The sequence below is a fragment of the Pantherophis guttatus genome, chromosome 6 (genome assembly GCF_059756535.1).
Source record: "Pantherophis guttatus breed Tessera chromosome 6, ASM5975653v1, whole genome shotgun sequence".
Lineage (NCBI taxonomy): Eukaryota > Metazoa > Chordata > Lepidosauria > Squamata > Colubridae > Pantherophis > Pantherophis guttatus.
In genome coordinates, this window is record NC_142068.1 from 63,099,848 (window position 1) to 63,115,611 (window position 15,764).

The 15,764-nt window shown below is 35.5% G+C and overlaps 2 long non-coding RNA genes across 2 annotated transcripts in view; one reads left to right on the forward strand and one right to left on the reverse strand.

Annotated features, from left to right (window-relative positions):
• The first annotated feature begins 3,595 nt into the window (after window positions 1-3,595).
• LOC148113137 (uncharacterized) overlaps window positions 3,596-15,764 on the forward strand; it is a 34,313-nt gene continuing 22,144 nt past the window's right edge. The window contains exon 1 of the long non-coding RNA XR_015728520.1: window positions 3,596-3,693. This is a non-coding gene — a long non-coding RNA (uncharacterized LOC148113137). The remainder of the gene's footprint in view (window positions 3,694-15,764) is intronic.
• On the reverse strand, window positions 4,728-7,024 carry LOC117676672 (uncharacterized). Its single transcript, XR_004594462.3, has 2 exons — window positions 6,961-7,024; window positions 4,728-5,717 (listed from the first exon to the last, which is right to left on the reverse strand). It is a non-coding gene; the product is annotated as an uncharacterized LOC117676672 (long non-coding RNA).

The following is a 15,764-nucleotide window of genomic DNA, read 5'->3' on the forward strand; positions in this document are numbered from 1 at the left end:
ACAAATGACATTACTTTTCTGTGCAGATACTATGTCACACAAAAAAGAGGAGGAAAATAAGGGGGGGGGAGGTAATCCTTGCCTAGTGTTTTTTCAAGCATCCATTTCCTTTCCCATTTTTCTATAGCAACATAAAAGGCACTGTTATGACAAGTACTCTGCTAGCTATTCTTTCATTTATAATTTAACCTCAGCCTATGTAACCTAATCAGAAAAAAAGAAAAAGAAATGTGCAGCATGATTACGACAACAATCAGACACAGTGCTGGTTCTTTAACTAACAAAAGCAACAGAAGAAGCTGAAAAATCTATAAGAAGATGGGAGGAAAATAATAGCAGGCAAATTTGGAGTATGTGATATTTCTTTAATACTTTATTTTAAAATTACCTAATTGTGTTTTTAAGCTTCGGTTCCTGTAATTTTGCAAGATGAGGCATTCCAGTGAGAAAACATATGGTAAGGGATTTTTAAACCACATAGCTAGAGTGCATCATAGACTTATCTGCTGCTTTAGTGTCGCAAAAAATCCACCACTGAATTTATCCAGTCACCCATTAAAGAAAGAAAAGAATTAAAAGCAAAAGGGCTTGTACAGAATCACTCCTCTAAAACTATTAAAAAGGCTAATCCATTTTCAAACCAACATTATAAATAGATCTTTTATCACAGGAAGATGTATACCAATTATATATCCGAGTCATTCATCTGAAATATCATATTTAGTATTCTAAATGTTCTCATTATTTCTGATTTATAAGGAATATCTAAATGAAATAAAATTTGACATAAACTTTAAACTAAAATCAGATGATTATTGTATATAGTGACCCATTTCTCCCCCCCCAAAAAAACCCCCAAGAAGGCTTCATATAAAGTACATATACTTTTTATTTGTCAAACCAAATATTAAGACATACATTATTTTGACACACATTGAAAGCCAGTTGGCCTTCAAGGATATATTTTACCAGAAAAAAAAAACTGAATCAGCACTTTCATGTAGTGGAAATATAAAGATATGATAGTGACAAACTTCAACATTTGTATGTCAAATCAAGAAAGGCTCACTAAACCTTTGAAAAAAAATGATAGATATTATAAGACAGGTTTCAAAATTAGAACACTGCTGTCTTCAAAGTTTCATAAAACCCACAGCTTCAGAGAATATTTTGAGTGAACACAGGACACAGTCAGGAATTTAAGATCAGATGCTGCTAAACAGATTATCATCATGATGTATCTGGGTTGGTTTTAACAAACATATATATGCTATGTAATTAGTATAACCCTGAATTGCATACCTAAAGGCAATGCTATCAAAAATTACTGAGCACATTATGGACAATTTGTCCCTAATAGTAGATATCTTGGAAACAAGCATGAACAGGGTTTTTAATATATATATATATATCAAAGGATTACCTTCAAATTTGTCTGTTAATAGTAGTAGGAATTATTACATTAGCTTAAAACAAGTAATTTAGGAAATACTGTCAAACATTTAATAGCCTCTGCATTAAGAAATATCCAGGCAGTGCAACATTTCTGATTCTTATAAAACAGGAGAGGTCTGGAATTAGCTTCTACTCTAAATGAACTTTGCCTCCTTCAAGTGTCTGAGACAAATAAATAAGCATCTCTTTATTTTTATGTATAAAATGCATTCTGTATACAAGTTTCAAAATCTTACTTGACTAATAATTTTATTAGATTCAGCCAAAATATCACAAGAGAATGTTGGTCCTAACAAAGTGTTATCCAGCAATGGATTTTGAATTTTTTAATGGCTATGTTTAGTTATTCATTATCTGAAAGAATGTGGATATAAATCTATAAATTATGTTTATAAATTTATAAATCTATAAATTATGTTCATCATGCTAACAGGCTTGGTAGTTATCAGAATTTTTAAAGTAGAACAAATCTATTTCAAGTGTGGATATTCCCTACATTTTTTTCTGGAATGGATTTTTTTTTTTTTGGTTTCGTTTTCTGTTCTGTATTTTCTCAAAGAGGAAAATAGCTCTCAAGAATTCTGATTTACTTCTTGTTTAGCCACATCTTTGTGGCATATCAAAATGAAGTCTGGAACAGAGGAACTGGCTGTGGTCAGTGTATTGTGCATGTGTTTTTCTAGTGCAGTACTCTAAATGTAAGGCCTGACACTTGTATAAGTAATTAATCTTGATAATGAGCGCACACAAAAAAAGCTAATTAGGAGAGAGTCTACAAAATTTAAAGCATATAAAGTTTTTTGTTTGCTTACCTTATTAAGTTAAATATCTGCCTGAATTAATTAGTAATGAAAGCAATGAAGGTTCAGGAGCAGTTCCCTAATAATAGTTGGGTCAAATGCATTTTGCTTGGTACCAAATCATTAGTCTTAAGCTAAGTTGCTAACCAGAGATTTGAAAAATCTAAGCATCTACCAAGGAGTGACACAGAATTAGTGGTACTCAAGGTTAAATTTGCACAGGACCCAGTTGAACATAATTTCCTTTTGCTAATTTGCATCTTCTTATCTTTAAAGAGTAAAAACTTATTTACATGTATTCGGTTAGTAAATAATAAAGCAAAATTACACAATTGCATATGGAATACAGGAATTTAAAACAACATACATGAATGTCCTGCTTGAAAATTCATTGCTGGTTAATTAATTCCATCCATTATTATCACCTTGTAGAACAATTCTGGAAGAACACACAATTATTATTCTGCAAACTTTATTACATTTTATTCTTTAAGCATAATTAAACTATTTAGATTTTATGTTCTATAGACATATGCTGAGTGAATTTAGGGCTGCTAACATTTCTGGATAAAATTATACATTATGTTGTTAAAAATAAATAAACCACGTTCTTGATTCGTTATTCAGATCATAAATATCAGCATTTGCACATGTCAGCTGTGTTCATTGTTATGTCCATTTAAATGTTTATGCAATGTATAACAATTCTGCAGATTCCAGTTTGTATTTCATATATGTTTGACAGGAATCAAGAGCAGACAAAAGTCTGGATTAAATAAGATTGTTATTTCTTTTCATGTATATTCATGTATATTTAGGGTAGAGTATCTGTTTTTTTAAAAATATTGCATTCAGTTTATTTATTTATTTAAAAAGCAATTTAGGAAATATTTTGTTTTCATATTCAAAGGCTATTGTTCCATAGTAGAGAAGAAAAAGATTTTGGGTGTCTCGGTGTGCATGTAAATGGCTGGGTGAGTGTTAGAAAGGATGAATATCATAGAGACAAATCCTACAGAAAAGTGAGAAACACTTTAGTATGTATGTATATATATATATATATATATATATATATATATATATATATATATATATATATATATATGAAGAGTTCCTAAATTAATGTGAATAAATACTGTGTTCACTAAATGGGAAAAAGAATATCTTTGAATCATGGGCAGGATCTTCTTTCAGTGATAAAATCTAAGACACTAACTGGCATTTTCTACTGGTATTTGTATTGGAATTTAGCATCCATCTGCACATGTGCAAAACACATTCTTTCCCACACACACAGACACTCACCCACAGACACTCATACACACAGATACACTCTCACACAATTCTGTACCTGTATGAGTAAGACCATTTTCTCCCTCTCCTCATCAACATGAGGAGTGATAACCTTCCTGAAGAAATTCTGTCAGGACATCTGATGGTAAGAAAATAAACAGCTACTTCCATTTTGGTCTGTTTCATTGACTATTTTGTGTTAACTCAGCCAGGAAAAAAAAATCACTTGCAATGCTTATTTTAAAAATAAAAATCAGGGGTTCTTTTTTTTCTTTTTTTTTTTTTTAAGAAGAGAATATACTGAAGCAAGCATTGAAGTAATTGTAATTATCTCAATAAAAGAATGTGGTGTTGTGGAAAAAGTCCCTTTGTAAAAAAATAAGGAGCAAGCAAAAAAAAAAAAAAATCAATGTTATAATCCATAGTCCAGAATGGGGGCAAGTTTTCCTGTGATCAAACACAGACTATTTTATCTCGAACTCCCCTAGCCTTTGTTAGATGACGACATGTAATAGATCAAAGATGAATACAGTATGTGTTTTAGTGTTACTGCACAGTCCCGTCATATGCTAAGCTTTTGGAGAAGTGGACTATAATTCTAATTTACTTTAAATGAACAGTAAGTCTGTTAAAATGACAAGCTCTATATATCAGCAAATGAACTCCGTGCTCGGTTCATGTGACTTACTGAGACAAAAATCGCAAGACATCCAGCACATATAACAATGGTTCCCTATCTAACACTTGGCACAAGGCAAAGCTTTGCTCCAAATGGATTCGCTTCCCGTTTAGCCACGTCTTTGTGGCGTATAAAAATCATGCCTGGAACATAGGAACCAGCCGTGGTCAAGCACAGTGCTGTTGAGCAAAACCGGACAAGGATTATGATCATTCTTTTGAGGAAACTCTCTGGTGTGGCTGTGAAGTAATCCATTCTTAGGACCACAGGGAGGAGCTGTGGTTCTGTTTGAGCTGCTGAAACCAGTGGGGAAAATATACTGTAGCAAGGAAAAAGAAAGAGGGGGGGGGGGAGGCAAAACTAATGGTAGGAAAGGAAAGGTAGGATTTTATAAGTTCCTGAATTTTATGACTGCACTGCAACACTGGAATGTCCACTCAATCTGTTGAGAAGTTAGCACGGCAAACATGCATTGGGCATATTAAATACAGGATGAAATGGTGTAGTGAATATTTATTAGCAAAAATATAGGTTCTCAAAAACAGAAATAAAACAAGGTAACAGATGAAGGGAAGAAGAGATTTAACACTGAAATAAATATCAGGGGTGCAAAGAAAAGGAGTAAAATATATTGTGTTCAAACAAAGCTGTGAATTGGGCCCAGATTTAATGGTCCCCTAAGGACAGAGAGGTCGGACAGACTGTTGGAATTGAGATACTACTTTTAGTACACAGCCCCTGTAATGCTGTCAGCTTTATTTCCTTTGACAAATGTGAAATAAAATTTGTCAAAGTTAGGGCTTGGTAAGTTTGCTATTGAAAATTCAATTGGTAATAACTAGTATAGCCTGGCACTCTGGAGATTTCTAAGAGAAAGGGATGTTTAAGATGCTTCAGGAACAGTGCAGGCTGTTACATATTGTAGTTCACGTTTTTTTTAAAAAAAATTGAGCAATTGTCTTAAACAACTGCATTTTAGGCCTTATTAGTCACTGCAATCAGGCATCAATATGTCTTTGGATTTCTGTTTCATTAGGATGAAAGGCTTGAATTAGAGCTTGAATTAATACTAAAACTAAATACTAAAAACAGGAATCTCACTCTTCAGAGAAATATTATACATCCAGGAGAGAAAAATGAGGAGATTGTTCTTTTGCTGATAACAAAAAGAGCAAAGGCCCACCTTAGCTGGATACCGATTATTCACAATTATTAACATCATCCTGCACAAGAGACATGAATTTAATGGCTAAACTCTAGTTCAACATTTTTTTCATTCTTTCCCAGTTCATTTTCTTCTTTGGAATACATCCCCACCCTCCTTTTCCTGTATGAGGGCTGCAGCAGGCATCTGTGACATCCATCATCCGTTTCAAACATTATTAATTTTTCTTTATGTTATTGATATGCATCTCCTATTGTTTTTCATTTGAGGAGGGGGGGTTGCCTTTTGCTCTTGTATTTGGGTGGTTCCAAAATATGCACACTGTCTGAAAGACAAAACAAAACATTCTTTATTCTTTGAAGCATTTTTTCCCCCCGTTTCCCTTCCATCCGTTAACTTCACTTGTAACTCCCAGGCCGCTTAACTCCATGGGTGCATTGTTAAAGTGAGGGGTGCCTCCACAATTGCAGGGAGGCACAGTCTCTTTACCTATAACTCTCAATCGGCCCAAATATTTCTCTCTAAGTAGCAGCCTCCCATCAGCTGCCTTTTTACAGTATTGACATACTCGCATGGCAGTGTCTCTGCTGTACAATTCTGCCACACAATTCTACTATGCACAGTGTAGATTCCCTGTCTTTTATGAGTTAAGTTGAAGAGATAGATGATAGATAGATAGATAGATAGATAGATAGATGATAGATAGATGATTGATTGATAGATAAATAGATGATAGATAGATGATAGATGATAGATAGATAGATAGATAGATAGATAGATAGATAGATAGATAGATAGATAGATAGATATTACAGGTGAATAATTTAGAGTTTTAAAAAAGAATGATTTGGGTTCTTTTCCACCACCCCCCACACACATTTTAGCTCCCCTCTTTTTTGCCAGCTCCTACCAAGAATTGGGCAGTCAGCAAGAGGTAGAGAGTGCTGGCATGTATCATTACATTCTCAAGATGGCATATTTACTGCTATTGCCAGCAGGGTCGTGCTTCTGTCCTAGTAAATGTACTGGAGTATGAAAAAGACAATTACATCTCACTGGGTGACCTTTTAACAGCCATGACTACCTCCTATCTATACATAATTATTATAGGTGATGATTTCCAAGTATTACAATCTCCTACAGCCGCCTTTAATTCACATCACATTTAGGCACGTTTGTCACCGGTGCTCGAGGAAATATAACCCCCCTCTCCCAAAACCAGCCCCCCCCAATAAAACCTCAACCCCTCCACACACATACACACATGCACAAATGCACAATGCACCCACCCAACCTAGAAGAGGAAAAGTGATAGCAATGGATGTCAAGCTCTCAAGTCATCCTAATAAAAACACAGCAAATAAGATGTCGCCCTGTTTGTATTCATTATCAGTTCTTACATGCTCCGACTCTTGCATTAAACATTAGACAGCCTCTGATGCCTGCTTAACAGTTTAATTCCCTCCTCAGTATTCAGGCTGTCATAATAAAATCAGTGAAGCACACAAAGTCAAATAAGAGCAAGAGGAGGCATTGAGCATGTAGCACAAGGCATTGTCATCGCTTACCATTCACTTGCTCTGCACTACTTACAGGCTCTGAATTCAGCCTAGGCTGTGGAGTGACACAGAAATTCTATCTTTTTCTCCACTGATGTGGCCAGCCTATCTTCCCAGCGCAGGGCGAGGGTGGCACACATGCAGAGTGGCGATAGCAGCCCCTTCAAAAGGAGCCGGCTTCTGAGCTACTGGAGCTGGCACAATAGAAGCCACTTCTGTCAACAAAGAGGGGAGACTAAAGAGCTAGATATCCCCACTATGGAAAGATTAACAGCCCTAAATCCTTTTACACCTCCCCTCCTCTTTATTTATTTATTTATTTATTTATTTTACTTATTTACAGGCGGCTGATCTTGAAGCCTGAATCAGAACAAGAGATTAGCTCTATTAAAGTGCTGCCCATTTTTCTGAATTATGTTTTTTGAAGACTTGGACAATATGAATAAGGACTTGTATTAACCACTGGTACTAAAGGCACACACTTCATTGCGGTGACAAAGCCTTCTGAAAACTACTTGTCACTTGCAGTGATCCATTGCAAATACAGTTTAATATATAATTTATACCTACCAGCTGGTGAGAGAGCAGAAAGAGAGCAATCCTACTCTATTTCTGCAGAGAAAGAGAGAGAGAGAGAGAGAGAGAGAAGCTGGCAATTTAGGATGTCACTAACAATAGCAAAATAGCTCAGCAAACAATTCAATAAATGGTTCAATACATAGGACGCTATCCAAACAAAAGATTTGCAGCCATTAATTTTTTAAAGTTCAAGAAATCTTCTCAGACCAGTAAGTCTTTAGTCATTGCAATATTTAAGCTGTCCGCTTATATTTTATCTGCTAACTGGGATGGCTTAGTGAACCTTGCTTTAACAACTTTGACCACAGCTGTTTTATACTATTTTTTTTTTTTTTGGTCTCTGAATTATATAAAATGCATTCAGATCTTCCATTTCCATTCTTAAAGAGGAAGATGCTCAGACTAGGATACTCAACACAAGGTAGCTTTGCCAGCAGTTGAAGATCATATGAATTTCTCTTTAAAATTTGTTGGAGAAGGGGACAAATGACAAGTCATTTCTATATAGGGAAATCCCATTTCTCCATAGAGAAATGACTTGTCATTTGTCTCCTTCTCCCAAAATGGGATGCTATGCAAAGGACTTTGAAAATGGTAAGAATGTCATCACCGATGCCTAAAAATTTCATTACAGCGGGATGTCCTTTTTCTCGCACACATTCTCTTTTAAAGGCAAGTACAATAGTTAGAAATGTCATCTTTGGTCATATTTAATAATTGATGAGAAGGCTTTGCAGGTCTCAAAAGCTTATACAACCATACAATATTTATTTATTTTACATTTTATACAGGAAAGACCCACTGAGAATAAGGTTCTAATTTACAGAGACTCCCATTGACAGGGGGAAAAAAGGGGGAATGACACAACAAGTTCCTTACAAGTTTATTCTCTGTGTGTGAATGAATGTGTGTGTTTGTGTGTGCCTGCATGGCTGGGGGATTCTGGGAGTTGAAGTCCATCCATCTTCAAGCTTCCAAGGTTGAGAAACACTGTTCTATTGGGATTTAAAAGGGCAGGCATTCAATAGATTTTCAGTTCCAATAACTACCCATTGAGGTAATCCTGTTCAAAAAATAATTCTTCCAGTAGAAACCAAAGTAACTTTGTTAGTTTAAAGAACAAACTTTATTTTTTTTATATTTAAAGTCCTATTTATAGGACCTCTGTAAAAAATGATATCTTGTTTGTAAGCATGTAGAATAGAAGAGTCTACAAGAGACAAGAGGCAGCTGCACCATATTATTAAAGATCTGCATTATTTTGACATAAGTTGCAATGCACATAAAAAGGGATTCAATTATGGTTGCCATCTTTTGGACAGCTCCCTCCACCAATCACCTATACATCTATGCCCCTGATGTAGAGCAAAGATGGGTTCTTCTAACGTCCTGGGCCGAAGGCCAGATTTGGTCTTTGGAAGGTGTCCTTAAAACGACCTCCAAAAATATGTGTTATGGGACTAGGATAAAACTGATGTTTTCATTTTATTTACAGTTATAGGTACTTGTAAATATAGCTAATATCATTACTTTCTGGTTGCATATTTAATGATATCCTTCAATTACTATATTAACATTTATAATTTTCTAACAACTTTTTGAATTCTCTGCAGACTTTATTAAAGGCAACCGAGAAACACTTGTTGCCCTGGCTCCTCAGACAATAGCCTGAGTTAATACCAAACTGTTTGAGATTGTATGGGCTCATTGTTAATATATTTTTTACTGGAAATGCTACAAAACTTTCAATTGAGAAGAAATTCGATCTGAGTTCTGCTTAGATACTAATTAACTACAGAAGACCTGGTTCATCTACATAGATAAATTTATCCCTCGGTGTTAATGGTCATATGCTCCTGCCCTTTTATGTAGCCATGGGTATTACTTTAATTAAAATAAAACAGCAATGCTTACCCACATATGTAGACCCAGCTACATCAGCAGTTTGTTGCTGTTCTCTTCACTGGCTACATCTCTGGCATTTGAGGCTTTTTCAACTTCAAAGGTCCTAGCTGGCATAGATTTTTCTGCCAAAGTCTATTATGCAGAAATGAAGGAAAAATGGAGAAATACAAGAATCAGATGAGCATAAAGGGTAGTTTATGGGTCAATACTTAAGTAACAGAGCAAGTTACTAAATCCTATTCATGACAGAACCGAATCTCTTATCTGGAATTCAATGGAAGTCCAAGTACAGAGCTATATAGGCAAATCAGCTTGTTTTCCATATGTCAAATATTCCTTCCCGCATGATTCAACTAGAGCCCACAACTTCTCTTTTCTTTTATTAGGAGAACAGGATGAAAAGTTCATATAATTAGATCTCATGCATTACTGGTATGAATTTCTGAATCAGGCCATAAAAATAATTTTAAAAAGAATGTCTATGAAATCCCAGATGGGATTTTGAAAATGAAGTTAATGCCCTTCAGCCAACGTCAGATGTTACTCAGAAGGAATAATGGTCTTTGGAATCATGCCTATGACCACTTTCAGCAGTGAGTGGGTGTAGTTCTTGGAAAAGGATTTTCCCACTTAAGATGGCACTCCATGGAAACTTGTCACTGAACAAGGTATCTACCTTTGTGGATTGAAGAACCATATCTTCCACTATTTAACAGGGACAAAGATATTTATTTATTATTTATTTATTTATTTATTAGTTTGATTTATATGCCGCCCTTCTCCAGAGACTCAGGGTGGCTTACAATGCATTAAGCAATAGCCTTCATACTTTTGTATATACCTGCTTAGTAGGGCTTTTTTGCCCCCCCCCCAAGTGGTGTTCTATTTTATACAAAATCAGCTTATTGACCCCCACAATCCGGGTCCTCATTTTACCTACCTTAGAAAGGATGGAACGCTGAGTCAACCTTGAACCTGGTGAGAATTGAACTCGCAGTAATTGCAGCAGCTGGCAGCTAAGTGCTACTTTAACAGCTGTTTAGTCCGCTGCGCCACCAAGGCTCATATACCGTTTGCATCCTCTTGCTTACTTCTTCTGGTTCTTCCAATGAATCTTCAGATCAAAATACCCAATTTAACAGTGAAGGATGAAACAGTGGGAAGGGAAATTACAGAATATTTTGCATCATAATTTAGGATGTTTGTTCTATCTTTGAAAGTCCCTCTCAAGTAGCCGACCCTATTGTACTCTCTGTTTCTTGGAGATTTTTTTCTCCAAAAGAAGCTTTATTACTGGTATTAGAATTGTGGTTTCCAGATTGCTTGTCCTGATTTTCCACACTGCATAAGCAATCACTGCCTCTGACTTGCACAATGGAACTAATTAAAGATATATGTCACAGTCACATGTGAACCAAGGCATCCTAGCTTTGAGTCTACTACTTCTTTGAATTATGTGTTAGGCCAATACTAAAGAGTTGTTCTCTTCTAATAGCTGTGATTGAAATTGGAGTGGCTGCCTATCAATCCAACTGGAACAAAAGAAGGAGAGATAATGTTCTGATTTAGACAGGTATCTTAATAGGCTAACAATTGTATCTTCTTCCTGTGTATAACGGTGAGGTCTTGTCAGGTTATAAATAGTACAACTCTATCTTACTATACTGGTCTTATAATAGATCAGTGTAGTGATTTATTTAGCACAGTTTTGTCTACAGTAGCTGTTATTCTCTGGATGTGTTGGATTCTAGAATTCCCAGGACACCAGACTGGGCTCTTCAATTGCATTAACAGCAGTTGTTCATGCATTCACCAAGAACCTGAACCTCTCTTGATGGCACCTAACTAACTTCATGGCCTTATTCAAAAATACTAGGGATTTAGTCTGCAATCTCCATGTACAGTTCTACCACAGCAAACAAAGATTTTTTTAAAAAATCAATAGCACAGCTAAGAAACAAGAAAAACTGATTAGAGACCAGTATTATATATAAGAAGAGTGCTTCTGTTTGCTCAAAATGGCAAACACAATTTCACATCTGTATTTTGCACTGACTTTGTGTATGTGAATTTGTGGACACTTGTATTCTTATGTGTCTAAGGATTCAATTCAACCTGATAATTATATATGTCAAGCCACTCTGGACTGATATATCTCCCCTTCAGGCACCAGAGTTGACCTGAAATCCCAAACATACAATATTTGGAAGGCTGTACATAATTAGGAAATTTATTGATAATTTGGAATGCTTTTTAGGGTGAAATTTGGGATCTGATTACGGCATATGCTTCATGGAAGAAGAAAAATCACAGTAGTTTGGGGAAAAAGTTAAGGAACTTTTCAATCATACTTCAGAACTTTATAAATAATAATAATAATAATAATAATAATAATAATAATAATAATAATAATAATAATAATAATAATAATAATAATAATAATTTTATTTCTATACCGCCCTTCTCCCGAAGGACTCAGGGCGGTGTACAGCCTGTTTAAAAACACAAACAAAACAACAATATAAAATTTAAAATAATTAAATAAAGTGAAATTTTGTCATTTGAATGCTCTAGATAATGATTTCTCATTAAATCAATAGCTGAACTGTGATTTTTAGAAGTGAGAAGTATTTTACAGGAGTTCAGACAGCTTCCCTTCATTTCACATGTGATTGGGATGCATGAGATAGCCCCAACCCAAAACAGATGCACAAGCCACATGTTTGACAGCTGTGCAGAACAGATACATTTATGGCAAGACATAAATAGGGCTCTTCACAAGGCCAGCAAATGCATGAGCTTTGAGGTGTCTTGTTCATATTTGCATCTTAGCATATGTGGCTATTTAGCAAAATGTTGCAAACTTTTCCCACCAATGTTCCTGTATAAAAGGAGTTTTATAACCCACCCATGTCATGGCTTGAATTATCAGCATCAATTCATTCCTGAGTCAAGAAATCCTTGAAAAGACATCTTTCTGCAGATCCATTTTCATCTTTGCAGGTCCAGCTTGTCACTGTGTTTTTTTGTATTTGTCAGCTGTGCTACCATTCTAAGATTTACGGTAGATGCAGAGCTCCTTATCTCTGATTCTACTGCGCATGTCCACATTCCTTCTTCCACATTTTTTCACTTTCTTCTAACTTTTCTTTGTTCGCCTGCCAAGAGGTACGGCAGGAACGCTACCAAGATGTAATCATTAGCTAGTAAGACTGTTTTTACTTTCTTTATAATAAAATATGTTTATTAGAATATATCTCGAGTTTATTTTCTTAAGGTATACTTGCAAGGAAAGGCCACGATCCATTCTCTAATCAAAGTGCAATTATCCAAAAGCAGAATGGTATTAATTGCCACCCTGACACAGCTCACTTTGGAGGCAATAGTATCTGAAGGATGTTAAAATATATATTATTAACACCATTATTACTTCCTGAGAGGAAACTTTTTTAAATTGCATCTTCTCCATCTCCAGAAATCTCCAGTTTCTTCTTTATATGAATTATCAGTAATAATGGTATATTTATGGGGAGATTCTAAAGATGACCTGAAGTAGTTCTACATTTGGAGGTGTCTGGTTCATTTGATATGATTTCCCTCTCCTACAAACAGTGGATTTTCTTTATCTACCTTATTCCATTTCGCCTCTTACTTTGTAGATCTTAAATCATAAGTTCCTACATAATTATTCACTTATTCACTGGCTATTATAGACTTGTAACCTACCTTTTCTCCAAGAAGCTACAGTGATCTTCTTACAGAAATATTAACTTCACATAGAGCAGACCAGAGACAGAGTAGGCAACAATAAATTGTTCCTTGCCACATAATACACATACACTTCATGGTGCACACTGCACATAGCCAGTCAGATTATGTGCAGATTATTCCTCAAGCATTTTTTGTTTTTTTATTTCAGCCTTCCTTTTCTCCCCTGCTTCCATCAAAATTAGCTAATTACTTATCATTGGAACTCTTTGGGAGAACATCGACTTTGAAATTCTTGAAAAATGTATCCATCCAAAATAAACTTCAATTGCTTGCTGTACAGAAAATTCTGTGCAATATTTAAAGCATTTCTATAAATATGATAATAGCATATTTTCAGTTTTTTCCTACTAGTTAAATGGTACAGAACAACCTTAAAAAGTGATTAAATTCCTGAATACCATTATATTTTACTTTTTTAAAAAATGTGTACCAATTTCCAAGGTCCTTTAAATGACTCCCACTAATAAGATAAATAAAACAATCAGAATAAAATAATTAATAGTAATAGCACTTAGACTTATATACCGCTTCACAGTGCTTCACAGCCCTCTGTAAGTGGTTTACAGAGTCAGCATATGGCCCCCAACAATCTGGGTCCTCATTTTATTGATCTCAGAAGGATGGAAGGCTGAATCAACCTTGAGCTGGTCAGGATCGAAGGAATTGAACTCCTGGCAGTGTGAGCAGAGTTAGTCTGCAATACTGCATTCTAACCACTGCACCACTAGGGCTCACTGGTAAAAAATAAAACTGCAAAATAATACAAGCAATAAAACCATGTAAAATAAATTAAAATATTAAAAATCATGATAAATGCAAAAGTTATAGTCGAAAAGGAAGATTGTCCCTTCATCTTAAAAGCTGAAAGAGGACAGCAACTTGTCAGCCTTGCAAGATAGTCCTGACAAGAAACACATCCAGGAGTATTTGCTCCATCTTTATTGTGAGGTTATATTAATGGAATCTTGCAAGTCTGAAAGTTTAATTCCTGCACCTTCATCTATATAGTCCAAGAAATTTAGGAAGGCTATTTGTTATGTCATCATTTTTTCTGCAGCAAAGCTGCCTTTTATCTGAAGGTTGATTAGTCTGTGGTTCTTCCTCCTGTCTCCAAGGTCAGGGGTACCCAATCTTCAGTCTGTGGCCCCAGTACCAGTATATGGCCCATTGGGAACCAGGCCGTGCAACTGGTGGGTGAGAGTATAAGTGTGTGAAGCTCCATTTGCAAAAGCGGTGGGTACATACTCAAAACCATCCCCTCTTCTCTCCCCCACCATGCCCCCCACTGCTGGTCCATGGAGCAGGAAAGGTTGGGGACCGATGTCCAAGGACATTCGCAAGTATCATTACACAGCTACATTCAACTGCTGAAGTACCTTAGGAGCAATGCAAGAAAAGTCTTTTTCAAAATTGTCAGATAAATGAGCCTTCAAATAAACCTTCAAAATCATGGCATCACTGAGAAGGATTATTTGCTGACATTATGCCCTGATATTCACAAGAAATATCAGATCTATATTTCTAAGACTCTCAAAAACTGTAACTTCCTCTTTCTTAACCCCAACATAAGGCAGCCAACAGTTACAGTTTCTCTGAGAATGCTGTGGTACCATAGTTCAAGCTCAAATGTCATTTTCCATCCATCTCAACATACAATCTGTCTTGCTCTTTACTGAAGAGAAGAGAAACTTTGGATAAGTTTCTCAGATTTTCTAAATACTTTGTTTCAATTATTTGATTGTCATTGAACTTTAAATAGGGGAAGCTCACCCAAGGCAGCTTTTGAAATCAATCTGTCCCATTCTGACTCAGCAGCATTTACTGTTATGGCAGAAAGATTAAGGAAATCTCAGTAGTATTTCTCACTCTTCCATACAAGCTCCCTTTAGTTATGCCGTCAGCTGTTTAGGTCTTTAAAGGTTAATTGTGCCTAGAAAACAACTGATAATCATTGCAGATCTTTCAACAGGATCTTAATATAAACTCAACATCACACATTAGTTATTGTCATAGCTACACATCTTACATCAGTTGAACCTTTTAATAGTAGAGCACACTGCAGTAGTCTAACTGATGCAAATGTGGCATCGGAAAAGTAGACTTAAGTGCAATATTTCACTGCTACATGAAATATAATTGTAAAAATATATTCTTTTCCAAACTATCACCACCACTGGGAAGTCAAGAGTTACAGTATCTATTAGTCAAAGAATACTATCAGACTTCTATTCTGATCTTTCAGTACAAATCAGGAATTGGTAGAAACTCAACATCTGTACTGAGATTCTATCGACTAAAATCGCCTCCATCTTTCACAAATTTAATTGAATTTGTTCAGCCATATTACTCAACATAGAAAAGAGTTAAAAGATTCCATTGCTTCATCGGAATTAGGTGATAGGATAAGGTGAATTCGGAGGTCAACAGCAAGTAGCAATGAGTGATACCTGCACTCAAACCATTATATTATCTCCCAGTTCTATATAATCTTTAAACAGTGTAGGAAATAACACCAATTTGCCTTAACATAACTTTCTAAACATCTTTGAAAAGAAAGG